Source organism: Pseudorca crassidens, chromosome 4 (assembly GCF_039906515.1).
Source record: "Pseudorca crassidens isolate mPseCra1 chromosome 4, mPseCra1.hap1, whole genome shotgun sequence".
NCBI lineage: Eukaryota > Metazoa > Chordata > Mammalia > Artiodactyla > Delphinidae > Pseudorca > Pseudorca crassidens.
Genome location: NC_090299.1, coordinates 84,321,177 through 84,344,896, shown reverse-complemented (window position 1 = coordinate 84,344,896; position 23,720 = coordinate 84,321,177).

Here is a 23,720-nt window from a genome sequence, read left to right as displayed (position 1 = left end):
ACACGCAAACCTCCATTTCTATGCTATGCTGTAAAAACACTGCAGTGGGCTCTTCTGGGTAACCCTGTACATGCCAAGCAAAATCTCAGAGTAAAGGTCTTTGGATACTTCCTCTGGCATTAGCCTAGTGGAAAGAAATCTCACTATTCAGAGAACTAGATAGGTGGTCTGGAAATAAGTTAAAAATTCACAGTCAGCTAGAGTAGAGAGGCTCTGACCCCTACTCAGTTTTAACTTTACCCCAGATGATTTTCCTGTGGTGGATTTTTTTTTTTTCAGTATAGAAAATGCCAAATCCTTAAAGTTATACAAGGTGTTAAAAGCTGAGTTCTTTAAGCTTCTAACGTGCTAGGAAAACCTTCAAATTTTATTCTATTCTCTGTACCCAATGCACCATTAAATACAAAGAATATCTTTCTTGTGAATTAACAGAAATTAGAAATTAAGTATATCACAGTTAGGAAGAGAGTCCTTACTGTGTTTAATCTCTATTAACATAAACATTCATCTCTTTTAAAACAATTATTTGCTGTAATTGAAGATTTTCTTCTCTTGAATTTGACAAGACCTACAGTTTAAAAGATCAGGGATACAAATTCTACACTGCAAATGACAAATAACATCCTGATAAATGGATTCCTTATATTAATTTAATTAGGTTTTCTGAGTCTTGAGAAAATGAACAAACTTATGTCATTGCTCTTTTGAGATTATAATACAATAAATATGAATATACATGCATAATCCATAATACAAATCAGGCAATGCTTTCTCCAATATGCATTGTATTAATATATTCATTGAATAATAGAAAAAGAAAATTTAGACACTATTAATGTTTTAAAATATTTTTGGTCTGGGATTATCTAGTTTGGCTACATCTGTGAATATATTTGCAAACCTTGTAGTTTGACTATCTATTTTAATTAAATGTGTATGCCAAACTCGCTCTCTTTTCAGTTTGTACTTCAGGGATGCTTATCTGTGAGATTCATCATTCCATGTTTTGATATATGTAATCAAAATTTCTAGAATAAACATATATAGAAGCTGAAGTTCATGGTTGACACTAGTATAAATCTAAAATTGCTTAAAAAACTGCTTAATTAACTTCAGTGATCTAGAATTAATGTTAAAAATTTTGTCACTACTTAACACTTAAAGTGTTTGTTTTTCTAATTGTCACTTATTAAAAGAAAATGCCTCTCGGAGAATCATGACATAATTCTGGTATTGGGAAACATATTTTGTATTTTTCTTTTAATCAATACTTTAAATATCTATTTTATTTATATCTAAACGTAATAGATTTTTAGAATTTCTTTTAAATAGAGAATTGGTTATTTTAAGTTATCTAAGTAGAAAAAAAGAATATTGTATTTTTAAAAGGACTAACAGTAGTTTCAAATGCAATGCATTTCAATGTGGAAGACTAACATTCTAGAGAGGAGTGGTTCAGGTACCTTATCTATAATCTGAACTTGCTTAATCAAGGTTAATTTAGAACCATCACCTTGATTTCTGCTCATCTGGGGTAACATTACATGACATTGTAATTCATGTTATTATTTGAAGACGAGCATGTGCTCTGGAATCATATAGACACATTAAATTTCTCCATCTATAACACAAAGATAATAGTCCTTACTTCCTAAAATTATGATTAAATAGATATTATTTTTATGACAATGCATGCTTACATAAAGTATTAGCACTTCATGGTAGGCAGAATTCTAAAAATGTTCCCCCAAGATTTCTGTCCCTTGGTTATTAAGTTAAATACTAATCTAGGTGCTGCTGTGAAGGGACTTGCAGCTGGAAGCAAAACTACTAATCAACTAACCTTAAAATAGGGATATTATCTTTAATTATCTGGGAAGGCTCAGTCTAAATATTTGAGTCCTTAAAAGTCGAGACCCCCAACCTCTAATTGGGGTCAAGAAATGCAGCAGATTAGGGGGTTGTTGGTGGCAGAAGAGAGATGAAGGTGAAGGCGAGATCAGAGAGATTGAGCATGTGCATTAGACCTGCTGTTGCTGGAGAGGCTACATGTAAAGCATGAGGAGTATAGGCAGCTTCTAAGAGCAAAGTCAGGCCCCTCAGCTGACAGTCAGCAATGACACAGGGACCCTCTCTTCTAGCTGCAAGAACTGAATTTGGCCAACAACTCCAATAAGCTTGGAAGTAGATTCACCCCCATAGCCTCCAGAAAAGAAAGTAGCCCTTTTTACTTAATTTTAGCCCTGTGAGATGCTAAGCAGAGAACCAGCTGAGCTGCACATTGCCTAGATTTCTGACCCACAAAAAATGTGAGATAACAGGTGTTGCTTTAAGCCACTAAGTTTGTAGTAATTCGATACAGTGCAATAGAAAACTAATACACACTCATTTTCCAAGCAGGAGTGATGGCAACTGTGCCGTCCCTGGGATGCAAGGATGCCTTTATCAATTGATATGAATAATACACAAACAGTGAAGAAATGAATGCATTATGGTATAATACACAAATATTAAAGACGCTAATGTAGATAAGATGGAAAACTGTTAAGCTCAACTTTCAGAGAAAGTGGGTGAATTCTTATCTCTGTTAAGCCTACAATGCTTACACAAACAAAAACAGGGAGGGATGACAATGCAATTGTGCAGGCTATTTGATGTAGTGAAGCAGATTGCATTGAGGGCCTAGTACTATGAAAGCCAAGTTGAGAGAGAAAGCCAGCTCAGAAAAGAAGTGAAGGGAATAGTAAGTAAGGATGAAGGCTACAAATTTTGTGCTATATTGAATAAAGCTTTCAAGGACTTAGTGACTCAAAAAACAACCTGTGGTATGTTGCTGTTTATGCAGCTTTAGCTGATTTTGACTTAACGTAAAACTAGACTTAAAATGTTGCTGATTTTTCTCCCTTGTGATCCATATGGTTCACTCTGTAACTTCTTAGTTTCTGTTCAAATATCACATTATCAGTGGGACTTATCTGACACTCTATAAAAGTGGTAAAATATCTCCCACACCCCATTTCCAGCCTCTCTTCGTAAGCTCAATTTTTCTCTATAAAACTCATGAAGAAAACATTTACTTTCTTATTTTTATTTCTCTTTCTCTCATTTGTTTCATGAATACAGGAAGCATGTTTGTTCACTGCTCTATCTCCAACATCTAGAAAATTATATAAGCTGCTCAATAATTGTTTTCTAAATGGATGAAAGAGAAATCTAAACATTTGATCCCTGTTTGGAATACTCTCCTCCATGTTGCCAAAGTTCTTCCCTCTATCATTCCTCTTCGAGCATTCCAAAATGTGTATGGGACAAGTGAATTTGAATCAAACCAATTGAAATCAGAACTCGATTAAAATATTTTTATTTAGAGAAATTCTGTCTAACATTCTAATCAGTGAGAATATTTTCATTAATCTTCTTGATGTTAGTAATTTTGGCCATCTGTTTTGAGAATGCTTTCCTTTATTTCATGTACTGTAAATTGAATTCTAAGAAAAGGACAAATGGTTATATCTTAATGCACTAAAATGTTTCAAACCTCACTTTATCAGCAGTGCCATTCCAAAGAATTTGTATGTTTTGGTTTTTCACTCAAATTCTAATCCAAATGAGGAATGTGGTAGTCGTGGATTAACACTTTCATTTAAGAGAAGAGTTTATTTAGAAACAATGGAGTTTAAAAACCCGCTCAGCATCATGCAGTAGAACTAGCATTTAGTCCACCAACCTAAGGAAATAACAAGAGACTAGCACTTGCTGAATAATGAGAAGGCAGGCAGATTCTTAAGAACTTTCTCCTGAAAGAGCTGGTCCACAGATTCCATTTTTATCCTGTAGCATTGTTCATTAGCACCTTTTAATTTTTCTGATTGCTATGTGGCCAGACAGTTCCAGAACACCAAGCCAGAGAGAAATCAGATGCTGATGGGTCTGAGTTCTTTGACGTTTATTCCTGTCACATTTTTGAACCTTAATTTTGGTCTCCTTTTCTATGTTGTTTCACATTTTCTTTGAAATATAAAGCTAAATGGCAACAAGGATTGCTTGTGTAAAATGAGTTCTCAATATGCAGTTTCATCCCATAAACAATGCCTATGGTTCAATAATGCAAGTTGAAAATCAGAATCACATTTTAAAATGACTGCAGAGTAACATAGACTAAAGTCAGTTCCTACTACTTAATTAGATTTATTTGTATGAGATGTTCGAGATTATTTCACTTGACGTATTATTTTAGACTTTCTCCTACAGTGCAATAATTATTGACACTATTTTCAGCTAACCACAGCATTTTGACTGAGAAGTAACTCTTCCATCACTTTTCTGTCACGTGGAATAACTAATAGGCTAAATTTTTTCCAGCAAAGCACATTAGATATGTAAAAACAATTCAAAACCAGTAAATGCAGTTACTTGGGGAACATTATAAGGAAATGTCACACCATAACTTTTACCTGCTATGTTTTATTCTTTAACCCTCAAGCACTTTTGTTGTTTCCTGAGTGGAGATTAGTAACTTAAAAAGCTTTTATTAAACATGTACAATCTCAATGAAGCACTCAACCAACTGTAAATTCTCTCAATTAGACTTCCTGCAAATGACAAATGAGTGTGAATGTGCAATAAACCTCTGAATACCAGTGATTTAGGACTAAGCAGGACTAGAGGATTTCTAGCAACAGACTGAGTGCAATTGATTGTGTGGTAAAAGGTAGGTAAAGTATAATATGGTGGTTGTTTGCCCTTTCATCTCCTTAAATCGAGGATGCTTGCAATGCGGAATTTATATTAATGTGCTTTGAGCAACAACTTAGGACACAGAAAAGACTCAACAACTCATAGATTAACAGGTGCATTATTTCAAGGCATCAGACCTCTACTTCTTTCGAGCAATAAGAATTACTTGCAGATAAGAAAAATTCATCCAAAGTGTCATTTATTTGCTTTTGTTTGTATAGAGGAACAATTTACGGTATTTCTTTATAGACCATAATTGACTTGCTTTACACTCTCTGGTGGAAGCTTAGTGTATGTAGGGAATTGCTTTGGTCCACATTAGAAATTTTAAAATTTGTTGGTGACAGCCAAACTTATCTGCCTAAATATTATATTTGACATTTATATTTATTTTCTGGAGTTGTATATTTAATGTCCTGTGGAGAAAATTTTAGGCCCTGTAAAATTTGTAGATCAATGATATGGTTGTGAAAAGTAAACAATATTTTAAATAGGAAGACCACAATGTTAACTTTAAAACTTGTTATATTTTATTTTGTAATATATAGAGGCATACCTCATTTTATTGCATTTTGTTTTATGGTGCTTTGCAGATACTGCATTTTTTACAAATTGAAGGATTATAGCAACCCTGCCTTATCAGATGATAGAATTTTTAGCAATAGAGTATTTTTTAATTAAGGTATGTACATTCTGTAGACATAATTCTATTGCGCACTTAATAGACTACAGTGCAGTGTAAAAATAACTCTTACATGTACTCAGAAACCAAAAAAATTCAAGTGTCTTGCTTTATTGTGTTACTCATTTCATTCTGGTGATCTGGAGCCAAACCTGCAATATCTGTGAGGTGGACTGTATTCATCTTTAAAATTAAATACAGCACCGGAAGCCAAATCTTGATCATTTATATATATATATACACATTGTGTCAAGTTTTGGGCTGACAGCAAGCCACCCCACATCTATGTCACTAATCAAGTTTAATTCTGTTAAAAGATAAGCTGAAGTATATTAAAAATTTTAAGAGTTTATTTGAGCAAAAATTGATTCTAATCCAGCAGCACCAAACTGGAAGTGTTTAGGAGTTCTCCACTTTGTCGAAACCGAATACACATTTAATTATACACATGCTTATACAGTAACAATCTGCGACTGTTCTGTAGTGAGGTTGTATCAGTTTCCCGTTACTAAATAACACTAAACTACAAAAATTTACCAACCTCAGTGGCATTTAAAAATAAACAACAAGCCAATATAGGGGTTAGTAAACTACAGCTTGATGATCCAATGAGGATTTCAACCTATTTTTATGTATCTCATGAACTAAGAATGATTTCTATTGTTTTAAATGGTTGAAAAATTTTTCTAAATATTTTGTGACATATGAAGACTATATGAAATTCAAATCCAGTCTCCACAAGTAAAGTTTTATTAGAATAAAGTCATGGCTATTGGTTTATGTTATCTACAGCTGCTTTTGTAGTACAGTGGCAGAGCTGATAGCTGGTACAGAGACTATATGACCCCAAAGCTGAAAAAAATTGTTGTCTTTCCTTTATGGAAGAAAGTTCTCTGGCCCCTGAGCTAAAACATTGGCTGATTTAGCTTGAGCTTGCCTGGAATGGCTCTACTCCATGTCTCTCATCCTTCCTTTGGAGTTAGTGGGCATGTTCCTCTCATGGCAATGATGACGAGCAAGAGGGAGAGAGGTGAATATTTGTATGGAGTGAAGATATGGAATGCCCATATAGAGATAATTTTGGTATTGGAAATATTTGAAATAGCTTATGCCTAACAGAATTTAGATCAAAGATATCAAAAGATGTTCTCCTGAAATAGCTATCATTGTTTGAATGATTAATATGTGACATACATCTTGAATATATTTTTTGGTTTAATTCTAGGTATTGCAAGTTATTTTTTATAAATGAGAACACTGAGATGCTAGATGTATTAGAAAATTTCTACAAATTTTTATAACTAGTAAAGTGATAAAATAGGATTAGAAATTCTGGTATGTCTGCAGTCAGCATGACCATGTGTTTTGGTAGACACGGAGAGTTCTAGTTTTTATGTATTGCCAGCCTAATGATCAGTAATTCCTCTTTTGTTCTTAAAATTGTCTGGTTTGGATAATAAATTAGGTGGACACTTTAGTCTGAAGCTAACTTTTTCAACTTCATCTCATTGAATTAAAGTAGAATGGGAAACTAAATGTAAAAGCCCTGTATAACCTACTAATCTTCCTTTGTCCTTAGACAAAATGTATTTTATAAAAGAATGATTTCTAGAAATGAGATCTCTCTTGCTCAGGGTTTAGGCCCTTTATTTCCATTATTATAAGTGAGGAAGCTTTCACCACACTGATCTCAGTTAGCATTGTGGGAATCTTCTCTAAGTTACCTAACATGTTGAAACATTTTTCCAACTCCCATGGTTTTTGGATATGATCAATCTTGTATTCCTTGTATTTTGAAACACTCATTTTTTTTATATACCTGATTACATATGTGTATGTTTTGAAATTTTTAAAGTTTGTTATACATGGTTTATACCATATATACTCAGTAGTAGGAAATAATTTTGGAAGATTTTCATGCTAAAGATGATTTTTACTGTTACCTGCCCTGGGAGAATTGCTCTCTTATTTCTCTATATGAACCAAAGGTGATATATATGAGCAGACAAATTTGTAGTCATAACCAAATATTGTTAAATGGCATGCTGTGGAAAAATACGGGATTTGTTTACTTTACTTTTAGTACTATAAGGTAGAGTTGAATTATTTACTAATTTAAAATTTGATTAATTAGTTCTGAAATTTAACAGTTTACAATTAGAATAGATGTAGAAATTTCACTATTTAATTGCCTTTTTGAATGTATTGTTAATGTTAGTTTTTCTGGCCCTAAACCTAATCATATGCAGAATCTGGTCCTCAATTAACATTTATTGACTCACTGACTGACTGATTGATTGAGTTAATGCACAAACTCAGTGCACTTAAAAGGCAAACTTGAACTGTTTTATTTTATTAGAATTCATCGATATATCTGTTCATATATAACATTTTGTTGTAACTTTTCGAGAACGAAGTTTTACTAATAAAACCATGGTGATAGATCATATGGATTAACTTAAGCAAAGTCAGTAAACACTGACAGTAAGATTTCTTTATAAAAATTCTCTAGAGGATGCTGCACAGAAAAATATCAAGCCCTATTATTTTTTAATAAAATACCTATCATATTTAAGAAAGTTTTGGGATTAGCAATCATAGCTAATAATGAATGTAAATTTGGAAACACAGGCAAGCATGACTTTGAAAAACCAATTTTCCCCTTTGGATTATGTATTAGAATAGCCACTTGACAATTATGGGACTATGATCTTGAAAACTCCCATGGTTGGAAAATCTTCAGCTGAACAGATTTTATGCTAAAATAGGAGTGGGAGGACTAAGATAAACCTATGTATGTGTGTGAACTTTTCTTAAAACATGCCCTAGAGAAGGAAGGAAACACTATTTCTGTGTATTTCCTAGATTGTTTTTTTTCTCACAACTACAGGACTGTGTATTCTCCAAAGTCTTATACTCTTCTTTCTTAACCATAAAGCAATGATGGGGAAGAATATATTAGGTTCTTTTTGATGAAAGGAATCTGAGGTGAAAACAGACTCTCATTGTATGAAACATACATGTGATATAGTATTTATATAAACATCAGTAGGATCCCTCAAATGGCCACATTCTTGTGGTAGTAGTTTCAGGAGTTATTGCTGTTTAAGTTGTAACCTTCAATATCAGGTAGACAACAATTGCAAAACCTTTATAATGGGTCATTAAGAAAAGATAAAATCATGCCCCTACTTACTGGAATGAGGCTAGGACCGAGGTAATGATCTTTATGGTTCATTGTTATCTTCAGATTATTTTGTCTTTTTTTTTGAGCAGCTGTTAGAAAGTGATTGTCAAAATAGATACATATGAGGATACTCATGTCCTTTACAAGATTAATTTTATCATATTTTTCTGTGTGCGGGGCTTGGAGGTGGTATTTGTTTAAAGTTCCTTGGATGATTACAGTGTGAAACACGAGTGGAAAACCACTGGGCTAGAACTCTGAAGGAGAGCATTATTTTCCTCAGTCTCTAACTATCCTTCCCAAGGAGGATGATAGAATTAAATTTTAGACGAAGGTCCTTGAGAGAGAGGTAGAGTTAAGAGGAGAGTGATTGCATGGATGCCTGAATCTGTCTTCCATCTTTGATGCAACTGTCTGGGTGGTCCCCTTTAGGATGGATGTGACAGGGAAGAAAACACGAGTGAGGACTCTTGGACCATGGCTTGCCTGCTGTGCAAGTCCTGAGCCTTGGCAAGACTGGACTTAGTGCCAGATAGAGAGGAAATGGAGAAGGAGCTAGAATGGAGAGCAGTACTGAGAGGGAGGATATACTTTTGTTCTGTTTTGTTTTGTTTTGTTTTCCCGGTTCAGAAAGAATTGAGCTTGAGGAAAAGAAAAGGAGTTTGAAGATACATGAGAGAGGTGTTTTTGTTTGTTTGTTCATTTGTTTTACATACTCTGCAAAAGATGAAAGCAATACCAAATTAATTACACCATTTATTAAACATGCATTTAGTGACTGCCACGAGTCTGTGCAACCCAAAGACATGAATCAACACTTATGTTTTCTTTGAAGAAATAAAGAATAAACATAGCTTTAATGCTAAAAATAAAATCTTGTTATCAAAATATTATATTTTTCTGTTTTTCTCTAAGTGCCATTAATATTTTAATATTTTCCTAATGATCCGTACTTAAAAACATATAGACCTGTCCCAGCTATATTCTCCAACATCATTTTCAAACAAGAAGAGAAAAGGAACAGTAATGTCAATTTTCTATAAAGAAATAACAAAAAATCCCACCCCATCACCCTTCGATACCTGAAGTCAAAAACCAGAAGTATTCTGTTTTGAGTCATTTGTAGAATAAGCACAACAAAAGTCTGAAAAATAGGTAAATGAATTGATGTACAATGATTGTAATAGCTATATTGATATCTAATTTTGTCATATTCACTGAAGCATAAAATAGAGATTTTATATCAACAAAATTATATTTTTTTACAATTGTAACACTCCAAAGGGACTTAGAAAGTATCTAGTCAAACTCTCATTTTTTATTTGTAGAAATTGAAACCCTGAGAAATTGGCTTTCTGATATCAAAATTTCTGACACAGCACTAAAACTTGGTGCTTTAACACTCAATTTTGTGTTTTTAATTATCTCATGAAAGTTATTTCAAAGAAACTATAAGAGAAAAATCAACTAGATTATTTATTATCTCAGTATTTTTACATAGCAAATGTCAGAAACATGTTTCTCAAAATCTCAACATAAAAATTGACATATATTGGGCTTCCCTGGTGGCGTAGTGGATGAGAGTCTGCCTGCCGATGCAGGGGACACGGGTTCGTGCCCCGGTCCGGGAAGATCCCACATGCCGCGGAGCGGCTAGGCCCGTGAGCCATGGCCGCTGAGCCTGCGCGTCTGGAGCCTGTGCTCCATAACGGGAGAGGCCACAACAGTGAGAGGCCCGCGTACCGCAAAAAAAAAAAAAAAAAAAAAATTGACATATATTCAAAACATAAATGTACTTAAGGGGAAATTCTAGAATGTGCAATTAGTATTTTTATAAAACTTTCTCAAAAAGAAAGACTGGAATTCATTAATAATTAGAGATTAGGAATTTAGGAACACACTGTTTAAAATATTTTAACGTAAAGCATACTACTATGCTTTAATAGATTAAAAATATAGCACTGTGCCTCATAAAATTTTTATAGTAAAAAATAATACAGCTATAAAAATTTAAAAATAATTTAACCTGTTTTTAGTTAATTTAAATCCTCGAGGAGTTTTTATAAGCACTTTTTATAAAATAAGAAAAATAGGTGGTATTGCAACATAGTACGTTCATGGAAATGATATAGGGAGACAAAAATAGAAATTCCAAAGATCACACACACACAAAAGCAAATTTCCTTTAACAATATTAACAGTAAGCCTATTTTGTCATATAAAATTGATTAGTTTTAAATATATGTATTAAGTGGATTAGTATAGTTTGAAATTTCCCAATTTCTGTGAGGTAGAACTTGGAAAAGTATTGATAACAGGTTTTTGGAAACAGTCTGAGACAAAGCAAAATTAATCATTGCTTTCCAAGTCTAGCAAATGATACATTGAAAAATTATGTCCAAATTAACCTTTATAGATTTGTAGTAATTATCATATGCAGATTTTTATGTTTACCTGACTGAAAGTCTAGAATAAGGTGCGATTAACACCAACTCTAATATGCATTATTTTTCTCAGCTTGGAAAGATATATGGAAGAAGAGAAACTACTTTGTAAAACAAAGACTTTACTTTTTATATTTAGAATTCAAATAAAGTAAATTTATGTTGTGTCAAGTCACTTTAGACAAAGTGTACTGGGAAAAAAGAGAAAGCAAAATGATTGCTTCACAGATGCCTACAGTTCACATGAAGTACTGATTGTGTGAGAGACACTGAAAATCACCCTGAGTTCTTTTAAATGTTTTTGCTTGTATATTAATAATAAATAAAAACCTGTCAAGATTGCTTGAATTGGTGTTGAATTCTAATATTCACAATATTCCAGCTGAGTTTAAATATCACTCTGCAGTTCTGAGGTGTTCCGTTATTATATGAGCAGGACAGTAACAGAAATATATCATTTCTTTAACCATTTAATTTTTGTGTCTATAACTTTGCATTTTTTAAATCTTAAAGAAAAGAATGTTTTAGGAGTAAAGACCACAGATTCTTTCTAAATTAAGATAAATAAATGTAACAGTATGTCCATGATCTGTGTATTATAACAACATACAAAATGGCACCATATATATATATGTTTTTCCAAAGTCCTTTTTTCTTATTTTCAGAAAAAGAAAGCCTAACGTAATCTATTGATTAAAAAAATAACAACAAACTAAACCAGAACTAAAACGCAATTGAGAATAAATGTTAATTAATTAACTCTATTTTGTCCCTTTCTATTAAATAGCTCTTGCTCATTCAAATCTCCTGCAAATTTTGAATAAGCCTGATCTGGGAATTTAAAAATAACTAGTTTTTAAGTTATAGCATTCTTTATGTTTGTAAAAATCTAATTTGACTTAAAAGTGTACATTAAATTAATGATTTCAATATTTTATTGGTTCATATTACAAAAATTATCTTGTTTATGGTAGTTTTCTCATTTTTAACATTAAAATTTAAAATAAAATTGCTTAAGCAGTTCTAAATATTGGATTTGAAATAGATACTCTAGATTTCAGTGAATGATTTTGTTATTTCTCCTGATAATGAAAATTCGGGGAAAATAATGATGGGGCAATTAATAACCAAAGACATCAAAGTCATATGTAGTAGAAAAGAGAAAATGGACGTATTTACATGAATATGATTTTCAATAACATAAAGTATTGCATTATATACATAGTTTGCTAAACACTTAGGTCTTAGGATAATTTATAATTAAAACACAGCTTAAATGTATCCTTACTGGATTTACTCATACATTCTACCTTATCCCACCCCATCCCTCCCTCACCTGTAAAACACATCATATAAATTTCCATGGAATAATGTCAGAGAAGAAACAGACATAATATTGTGCATTCTCTTACTCTGGAAGGACTTCGGTTAGAGTGTGCATTGATACCGAGACTGCTGTTACATTTACGTCTACCAATGATTCATTATTAATAGGTCTCTCATACTGAATGACACTAGAAATAAGAGTTATTCTTTACTGAATCCAAATATTGCCTCTAAAGTATTCTATCTCTGGTAACACTTTGCTTCATAGCATCCTTATAGGATATTAGTTAAATGTGCCAATAAAAACGTTATAGCACAATAAATTTTAAATATACATGTTAAGTGTAATTTGACATGGCTCGATATTTTAAAATATGCATTTCGTTATATCTTTGTTCCAAGACACTTCTCAAACTTTGGGTTACTGGCAAACTGAATAAGTGAAAATGTATTATCTACCATTTAGTCCTTTTCAATTACTCCACATTAACTTTCTTTCTTCTTTTTAAATTTTTATTTTATATTGGAGTATAGTTGATTAACAATATTGTGTTAGTTTCAGGTATACAGCAAAGTGATGCAGTTATACATATACAAGTATCTATTCTTTTTCAAATTATTTTCCCCTTTAAGTTATTACAGAATATTGAGCAGAATTCCCTGTGCTATACAGTATGTCCTTGTTGGTTATCCATTTTAAATATAGTAGTGTGTACATGTCAATCCCAAAGTCCCAATCTAAAGCCCATTGAGAAAAACACAGATATACATTTTCTATTTTGTCATTTAATGTTAGTATCAATCTCTAACTTGGCATTATCATGATAAAAACTAATCTTTATGGAGCTGTGTGCCAGTTATGGCACTAAATTATCTCTTAATACACATCCAGCCTCATGAGTTAGGTTTTATTATCATGCTTACTCTACTGAAGGAAATGAAGCTTGCACAGATGAGGAAACTTGCCCAAATAATTTTACTTAAGTATAAAGTCAGGTACTCTAGATCCTGAACCTTAACCATGATAAGTCCCTTCTTAGGGATTGTGACAGAGAAATTAATGCAAGTTTATGTTTATAACTATACTCTATGACTATATCCTAGTCTATTCAAAAGGATGCTAAAATCCAGGGTTTCTGTCAGAGAAATGATGTTAACACTATATCGCTTTTTAAAAAAAATAATTTTAGAGGATCTTTTGATAACTAAATAAGGCTACTGTATTAACATTCCCCCAATTCTGTGATACTCACATATATGTGAATGGATTAGGCAACCATTCATTTAAAGTCTATATACTATGCATGTTATTTATATATATAGAAAATATTTTATAGTGACAAGTCTTAAGAAATTCTTAGGCACCTAAATATCTCCAAGTTGACACTATCATGTTTTCAGTAAAACACTAGTTCAGTCAATTCTGTCCATTTATATTTGGTTTCTTTCTCCTTTAAAATTTCAACTTCTGTTAGTGGTATATATATTATTTTGAAAATACAAAAAAACTATCTTATTAGATAAGATGTTCGCTAAGTTCTTTAACTGAAAATAGATAGCAGTGGCTTAAACAAAATAATGTAAATACTCTTCTGTTCTAAAAATTCAAAATGCTGGGCTTCCCTGGTGGCGCAGTGGTTGAGAGTCCGCCTGCCGATGCAGGGGACATGGGTTCGTACCCTGGTCCGGGAATATAACGCATGCCGCGGAGCGACTGGGCCCGTGAGCCATGGCCGCTGAGGCTCCGCTTCCGGAGCCTGTGCTCCGCAACGGGAGAGGCCACAACAGTAAGAGGCCCGCGTACCGCCAAAAAAAAAAAAAAAAAATTCAAAATGCTGCCAGATGACCTGGAGGGATAGAGGTATCTTCTATATTGTTGCTTTACAGTTCCTTTGGATGTTGACCTTATCATGACACATCTGAATCAGATTGAATGTCAGAAAGCAGACTTGAGTGGTGAGCATTTTTCTTTTACAGGAATGATTATAAAATGGCATTCATTATTTCTGTTCCCATCTTATTAGACATAAGTTAGACATATGACAATTCTGAGTTGCAAAGGAGTCTTGCTAATATAGTCTCTAACTGGGTGTTTGTGTGCCCAGCTGAAACTATCAATGCTCTATTATTAAAAGAAAAGGAGAATGGATATTGGCATAGGTAACCATTAAAGAATTTATAATCTTTAATATTAATTTCTAGTTAGTACAAATAGTACTGAAATAAACATCTGAAATACATTAATCATTCCTCAGGCTTGATGATACCTTATAGAATTCAAAAATGTAAATTCAGGTTAATCAGTATAGTAAACAAAAAAAAATTGAAATAGTTCCCAAATATATTTTTCAATAAAAGTACTAATTTATGCTTGAATATAATTTATGCTTGAAAACAATGATATATTCCAGGATATATTTATAACTCTTTAAAAATGCTATAGGCAAAATACTTTTTAAAAAGTACATTAGTTTCCTTTTTAATTATTATATATTTCTAAATTAATTGGCCAATTTTTCTTGTTCGCCACACTGTGTTTTCTTGCATTTTATGTGGAATTTAATGATTCATACTAATGTATATGAATTTCATATATATCATGGATATTAATGCTTCACCAATTATATTGTTAAAAAATACTCTTCTAGTTTGAGCGCTGCTTCTTATTGATTAACTTACTGCTTTTCTGTGATGCTTTAGAACTTTAAAAGCTTTCTGTTTCCAGTAGTCAACTCCATCAATAATATTCTTTCAGGGTCATTTTCTTCCCTTTTTTCCCCAGTTTTATTGAGATATAATTGACATACAACACTGAATAAGTTTAAGATGTACAGCACAATGATTTGACTTGCATACATTGTGATATGATTACCACAGTAAAGTTAGTTAACATCCATCATCCCATATAGATGCAAAAAAAGAAAAAAAATTCCTTCTGATGAGAACTCAGGATTTATTCCTTTAATAACTTTCATATACATCACACAGCAGTGTTAACTATAGTGATCATGGTGTACATTACATCTCTAGTACTTACTTATCTTATAACTGAAGTTTGTACTGTTTGACCACCTTCATCCAATTGCCTCTCCCTCTACCCCCCACCTCTGATAACCACAAAACTTATCTCTTTTTCTATGAATTTCTTTTCTTTTTAAAAATTTTCCACACATAAGTGAGATTATACAGTATTTGTCTTTCTCTTTCTGCCTTATTTCACTTAGAATAAGGCCCTCAAAATCTATCAACGTTGTCACAAATGACATGATTTCCTCCATTTTTATGGCTGAAAAATATACAATTGCATGTGTGTGTGTATGTGTGTGTGTGTATGTATATATATATATATATAGAGAGAGAGAGAGAGAGAGAGAGAGACAACTTCTTTATCCATTCATCCATGAATAGATACTTAGGTTGTTTCCAACTCTTGATTATTGTAAATAATGCTGCTATGAACATGTGGGGTGTATCCCTTCGACATATTGTTTTAGTTTCCTTCAGATACATGGCTGATCCTTGAACAACAGGTCTAAGCTGTGGGAGTCTACCTATATGCAGATATTTTCAATAAATACATACAGAACTATTAAGGTCTGTGGTTGGTTTAAACAGAGGTTTAAAAAACATGTAATTATACATAAATGCTAAGGTGCGTTTTTTCACTTATTAACATATCTTGAGATGCACGAGATTTGATGTCATAGTTTAATTGGTGACATTTCTTTCTTAGTGGTTCACTAATATTAGTGCATCTTATAATAAGTGTCCCATTAGTGTGATGAAATATAGCATAGTAAAGCACTCAGAATAGGCACCTAGCTCTTACTTGCTGTACCATACTAATCACAGAGTAAGCAAAAAAATATATATATATATGTATACATATATATATGTGTATATGTATATATACACACATACACACATATATATATGTGTATATATATATTTATTTATATATATATTTTTATATATCTCGCAAAACGATCTTGCCCCGAGGGGCTTGTAATCTACTGTGGCAGAAGAAAAATAATACATGTGAGCTCACTTTCTCAATAACATCTATTTAAACCTTTTCAATTTTCTCTAGTCTTTTCTCTCTTAATTTCTGTCTCCTCATTACTGTGCCTTTGGGCACCAAGTTCAAAGGGAAGCAAGAAAAGTTCTACCACTATATACTGTCAAAAATAGCAGAAAAGTAGAGTGAAACAAAATAATTTTCAATTAAAAATGGTTAAACTAATAACTGATTTTTTATTAAAGAGGGCCTAGGTAGGTCTAGGTCTGAGGTCTACTTGTCATCTCTTTTTCTATATATTTGATCCCTAGGGGAATATTACCTAGTCTCAAGAACTTTTATATCTTCTACACAATGAGAACTCCCAAATTAGATCACTATTCTGCTTCTATTCCCTCAAAGTTAAACATATGTCTAAAGACCTAGATAGTATATCTATATGAATTTTTCATGTTAATTGATTTTTTATTGACATATAGTTGATTTACAATGTTATGTTAATTTCTGCTGTACAGCAAAGTGATTCAGTGTTATATATATGTCTATATATACATTCTTTTTAATATTCTTTTCTATTATGGTTTATCACAGTATACTGAATATAGTTCCCTGTGCTACATAGTAGGACCTTGTTGTTTATCCATTCTATATATATTAGTTCACATCTGCTAACCCCAAACTCCCACTCTCTCCCTCCCCCACTCCCCCTCCCTCGTGGCAACCACAAGTCTTTTCTCTATGTCTGTGATTCTGTTTCTGTTAAGTTCATTTCTGTCATATTTTATTTTTTGGGGGGGGTGTTTATTAATAAATTTATTTATTTAGTTATTTTTGGCTGTGTTGGGTCTTTGTTGCTGTGGGTGGGCTTTCTCTAGCTGTGGTGAGCAGGGGCTACTCTTCGTTGTGGTGCGTGGGCTTCTCATTGTGGTGGCTTCTCTTGTTGTGGAGCATGGGCTCTAGGCATGCGGGATTCAGTAGTTGTGGCACGTGGCCTCAGTAGTTGTGGCTCACGGGCTCTAGAGCGCAGGCTCAGTAGTTGTGGCATGCGGGCTTAGTTGCTCTGCGGCATGTGGGATCTTCCCAGACCAGGGCTCAAACCCGTGTCCCCTGCATTGGCAGGTGGATTCTTAACCACTGTGCCACCAGGGAAGTCCTGTGTCATATTTTAGATGTTAACAGATATCTCAAACCAAAACTGTCTGAAAGCTTGTTGGGTATTTATACACATCACAGCAAAAACAAGCAAAGCTGGCTTCTCCCTCAGAAATCGTGGCAACAGGATCATTCTAAGTTAACAGGGTTAAAGTCCTATAGTCATTTTTGCCTCCTCTTTACCTCTTACATCCAATCCATGAACAAATTTATGTCAGGTCTCCCTTCAAAATGAATCCAGAGGCTCCTGCCTTTGACCATGATAGAGATTCTGGTCTAGGATTAGACATCCCTTGTAAAACACTGAGAAACTGTACAAAATACATGACATAACTATTTTTTTAGACATTGGAAAATAGGAAATGTGGAAATATGTCTCTTATGAAAAAATAAATAAATGAGACTTAAGTTTGCACAGGATCTTAACCTGGAGGAAATTTATAAAACACAGTGCAGCAAGGAGAAATACAAGCAGGATATATGAGTTTTATTGAGGTGAGGAAACAGATCTGAGTTCAGGGAGGCTGAGGAAGCTAAACTTTTCAGGGAGTAGTACTGGATAAAAGGTTAGCTACTTAGGGAGTGCCTGGAGTCTTTGGCTGTGTATATGTATAATCTATAAGGACAGGCAAACAGAAACTACTGGGAAAATATAATCTCAAAAACTTGCAGAGCTCAAACAGGGTTGAAAGTTGTTAGAATTCCAACCAGCCAGAGTGGAGAGACCTCAGTGAATACTCAAGGCAGTCAGGTGAGAGCCAGAAAGTTCCTGCCTTATATAGAGCACTAAAACAGCCCTAGAATAAATGTTTTACCAGACCTCCCATAACAAAGCTGAAACCATCACTAATATGGATCAATATCATTCTCAGGTAAAATAGTTGCTGGTAAAGTCAACACTCTTTTAAGAAAATAAAAACTATATATTGTGAATATTATTATTCACAATATATAGCACCCAGTAAAAATTACTAGAGATATAAAGAGCAGGGTAATATGGACAAAGTACATAAAATAGCTAAAGGTTAATAAAGTAAGGAAAATTTTATTGAACACAAGTAACTATACAAAATTAATGAAAACTAAAGATACATGTATGCTCCAAAAGTTTGAAAGAGTGTTTTTTCTTTTTCTTTTTTTTTTTTTTTTACTGTTTTTCTAACTTACAATTCTTTATTCAAATACCTATGATTCAAATATTTGTCTTTCGCTGTCTGACTTACTTTACTTAGTATTATAATCTCTAGGTCCATCCATGTTGCTGCAAATGGCATTATTTTGTTCTTACTTATGCCTGAGTAATATTCCATTGTATATACGTACCACATCTTCTTTACCCATCCCTCTGTCGATGACATTTAGGTTGCTTCCATGCCTTGGCTGTTGTAAATAGTGCTGCAATGAACATTGGGGTGCATGTATTTTTTAGAAGTGTGGTTTTCTGTGGATATATGCCAGGGAGTGGGATTGCTGGATGATAGAGCAGTTCTATTTTTAGTTTTTTAAGGAAACTTTATACTGTTCTCCATAGTGGTTGTACCACTTTACATTCCCACCAATGGTGTAGGAGGATTCCCTTTTCTCCATACCCTCTCCAGCATTTACTGTTTGTAGACTTTTTGATGATGGCCATTCTGACAGATATGAGGTGATACCTCATTGTAGTTTTGATTTGCATTTCTCTAATAATTAGGGATGTTGAGAATCTTTACATGTGCTTTTTGCCCATCTGTATGTCTTCTTTGGAGAAATGTCTATTTAGCTCTTCTGTCCATTTTTTGATTGGGTGTTTTTTTTGTTTGTTTCTTTTTTTTGACATAGAACTGCATGAGCTGTTTGTATAATTTGGAGATTAATCCCAGGTTGGTTGCTTCGTTTGCAAATATTTTTTCCCATTCTGTGGGTTGTCTTTTTGCTTTGTTTATGGTGTCCTTTACTGTGCAAAACTTTTAAGTTTCATTAGGTCCCATTTGTTCATTTTTGGTTTTACTTTCGTTACTCTAGGAGGTGGATCCAAAAAGATAATGCTGTGATTTATGTCAAAGACTGTTCTGCCTATGTTTTCCTCTAAGAGTTTTATAGTATCTGGCCTCACATTTGGGTCTTTGATACATTTTGCGTTTATTTTTGTGTATGGTGCTAGGGAGTACTCTAATTTCAATCTTTTACATGTAGCTGTCCAGTTTTTCCAGTACCACTTATTGAAGAGACTATCTTTTCTCCATTCTATATTCTTGCCTCCTTTGTCATAGATTAATTGACAACAGGTGCACTGGTTTATTTCTGGGGATCTATCCTGTGCCATTGATCTATGTTTCTGTTTTTGCACCAGTACCATACTGTCTTGATGACTGTAGCTTTGTAGTATAGTCTGAAAGTATAGCTTTGTAGTATACTGTCTTGATGACTGTAGCTTTGTAGTATAGCACTGGTTTATTTCTGGGCTTTCTATCCTGTGCCATTGATCTATATTTCTGTTTTTGCACCAGTACCATACTGTCTTGATGACTGTAGCTTTGTAGTATAGTCTGAAGTTAGGAAGCCTGATTCTTCCAGCTCTGTTCTTCTTTCTCAAGATGGATTTCACTATTCAGGGTCTTTCTTGTTTCCATACAAATTTGAAGATTTTTTATTCTAGTTCTCTGAAAGTTATCAAATGGTAATTTGATAGGGATTGCGTTGAATCTGTAGATTGCCTTGGGTAGTATAGTCATTTGACAATATTGATTTTTCCAATCCAGGAACATGGTATGTCTCTCCATATGTTTGTGTCATCTTCAATTTCTTTCATCACTGTTTTATAGTATTCAGAATACAGACATTTTGCCTCCTTAGGTAGGTTTATTCCTAGGTATTTTCTTCTTTGTGATGCAGTGTTAAATGGGATCATTTCTTTAATTTCTCTTCCTGATATTTCATTGTTAGTGTATAGGGATGCAAGAGACTCCTGTGTATTAATTTTGTATCCTGCAACTTCACTGAATGCATTGTTGAGCTCTAGTAGTTTTCTGATAGCATCTTTAGGATTTTCTATGTATAGTATTATGTCATCTGCAAACAGTGACACTTTTACTTCTTCTTTTCCAATTTAGATTCCTTTTATTTCATTTTCTTTTCTGATTGCTATGGCATAAGTTCCCTCTATGCCCACTTTCTGGAGAGTTTTTTTTTTTTAATCATAAATGGGTGTTGAATTTTGTCAAAAGCTTTTTCTGCATCTATTCAGATGGTCATATGGTTTTTATTCTTCAGTTTGTTAGTATGGTATATGACACTGATTGCTTTGAAAAATACTTGCATCCCTGGGATAAATCCCACTTGATCACGGTGTATAATCCTTTTAATGTGTTGTTAGATTCTGTTGGCTAGAATTTTGTTGAGGATTTTTGCATCTATATTCATCAGTGATATTGGTCTATAATTTTCATTTTTTGTAGTGTCTTTGTCTGGTTTTGGTATCAGGGTGATGGTGGCCTCATAGAATGAGCTTGGGAGTATCTTTCCTCTGCAGTTTTTTGGAAGAGTTTCAGAAGGTTAGGTGTTAATTCTTCTCTAAATGTTTGATAGAAGTTGCTTGTGATGCCATCTGGTCCTGGACTTTTGTTTGTTGGAAATTTTTAAATCACACTTTCAATTTCATTACTTGTGATTGGTCTGTTCATATTTTCTAATTTTTCCTGGTTCAGTCTTGGAAGGTTGCTCCTTTCTAAGAATTTGTCCATTTCTTCCAGGTTGTCCATTTTATTGGCATACAGTTTTTTGTAGTAATCTCTTATCATCCTTTGTAGTTCTGTGGTGTCTGTTACCTCTCCTTCTTCATTTTTAATTTTATTGATTTGAGCTCTCTCCCTTTTTTGCTTGATGAATGTGGCTAAAGGCTTATCAGTTTTGTTTACCTTTTCAGAGAACCAGCTTTTAGTTTCATTCATCTTTTCTATTGTTTTCTTCATTTCATAATAGAAGTTTTAAAGAACTGATTTTTTTTGAAATTTTGAATTTGATATTATTTTTTTTATACAGCAGGATGTTATTAGTCATCAATTTTATAAACAGCGTATTCATGCCAATCTCAATCATCCAATTCATCACACCACCACCCCCAACCCCCCACAGCTTTTCCTCCTTGGTGTCCATGCGTTTGTTCTCTACATCTGTGTCTCAATTTCTGCCCTGCAAACTGGTTCACCTGTACCATATTTCTAGGTTCCACATATATGTGTTAATATACAATATTTGTTTTTCTCTCTCTGACTTCACTCTGTATGACAGTCTCTAGATCCATCCACGTCTCAACAAATGACCCAATTTCGTTCCTTTTTATGGCTGAGTAATATTCCATTGTATATATGTACCACATCTTCTTTATCCATTCATCTCTCGATGGGCATTTAGGTTGCTTCCATGATCTGGCTATTGTAAATAGTGCTGCAATGAACACTGAGGTGCATGTGTCTTTTTGAATTATGGTTTTCTCTGGGTATATGCCCAGTAGTGGGATTACTGGATCATATGGTAATTCTATTTATAGTTTTTTAAGGAACTTCCATACTGTTCTCCATAGTAACTGTATCAATTTACATTCCTACCAACAGTGCAAGAGGGTTCCCTTTTCTCCACACCCTCTCCAGCATTTGTTGTTTGTAGATTTTCTGATGATGCCCATTCTAACTGGTGTGAAGTGTTACCTCATTGTACTTTGATTTGCATTTCTCTAGTAATTAGTGATGCTGAGCAGCTTTTCATGTCCTTCTAGGCCATCTGTATGTCTTGTTTGGAGAAATGTCTAATTAGGTCTTCTGCCCATTTTTGGATTAGGTTTTGTTTTTTTTTTTTTTTCGGATATTGAGCTGCATGAGCTGTTTATATATTTTGGAGGTAAATTCTTTGTTGATTTGTTTGTAAATATTTTCTCTCATTCTGTGGGTTCTCTTTTCATCTTGTTTATGGTTTTCTTTGCTGTGCAAAAGCATTTAAGTTTCATTGGGTCCCATTTGTTTATTTTTGTTTTTATTTCCATTACTCTAGGAGGTGGATCAAAAAAGATCTTGCTGTGATTTATGTCAAAGAGTGTTCTTCCTATGTTTTCCTCTAAGACTTTTATAGTGTCCAGACTTACATTTAGGTTTCTAATCCATTTTGAGTTTATTTTTGTGTATGGTGCAAGGAGTGTTCTAATTTCATTCTTTTACATGTAGCTTTCCAGTTTTCCCAGCAGCACGTATTGAAGGGACTCTCTTTTCTCCATTGTATATCCTTGCCTCCTTTGTCATAGATTAGTTGACCATTGGTGCATGGATTTATCTCTGGGCTTTCTATCTTGTTCCATTGACCTATGTTTCTGTTTTTGTGACAGTACCATATTGTCTTGCTTACTGTAGCTTTGTAGTATAGTCTGAAGTCAGGGAGTCTGATTCCTTCAGCTCTGTTATTTTCCCTCAGGAGTGCTTTGGCTATTCAGGGTCCTTTGTGTCTCCTATAAATTTTAAGACTTTGTTCTATTTTCTTAAAAAATGCCATTGGCAATTTGATAGGGTTTGCATTGAATCTGTAGATTGCTTTGGGTAGTATAGTCATTTTCACAATATTGATTCTTCCAATCCAAGAACATGGTATATCTCTCCATCTGTTGGTATCATCTTTAATTTCTTTTATTAATGTCTTATAGTTTTCTGCATTCAGGTCTTTTGTCTCCCTGGGTAGGTTTTTTCCTAGGTACTTTGTTCTTTTTGTTGCAATGATAAATGGGAGTGTTTCCTTAACTTCTCTTTCAGATTTTTCATCATTAGTGTATAAGAATGCAAGAGATTTCTGTGCATTAATTTTGTATCCTGCAACTTTACCAAATTCATTGATTAACTCTAGTAGTTTTATGTTGGCATCTTCAGGACTCTCTATGTATAGTATCATTTCATCTGCAAACAGTGACAATTTTACTTCTTCTTTTCCATTTTGTATTCCTTTTACATCTTTTTCTTCTGTGATTGTCGTGGCTAGGACTTCCAAAACTAGGCTGAATAATAGTGGTGAGAGTGGACATCCTTGCCTTGTTCCTGATCTTAGAGGAAATGCTTTCAGTTTTTCATCATTGAGGATGATGTTTGCTGTGGGTTTGTCATATATGGACTTTATTATGTTGATGTAGGTTTCCTCTATGCCCACTTTCTGGAGAGTTCT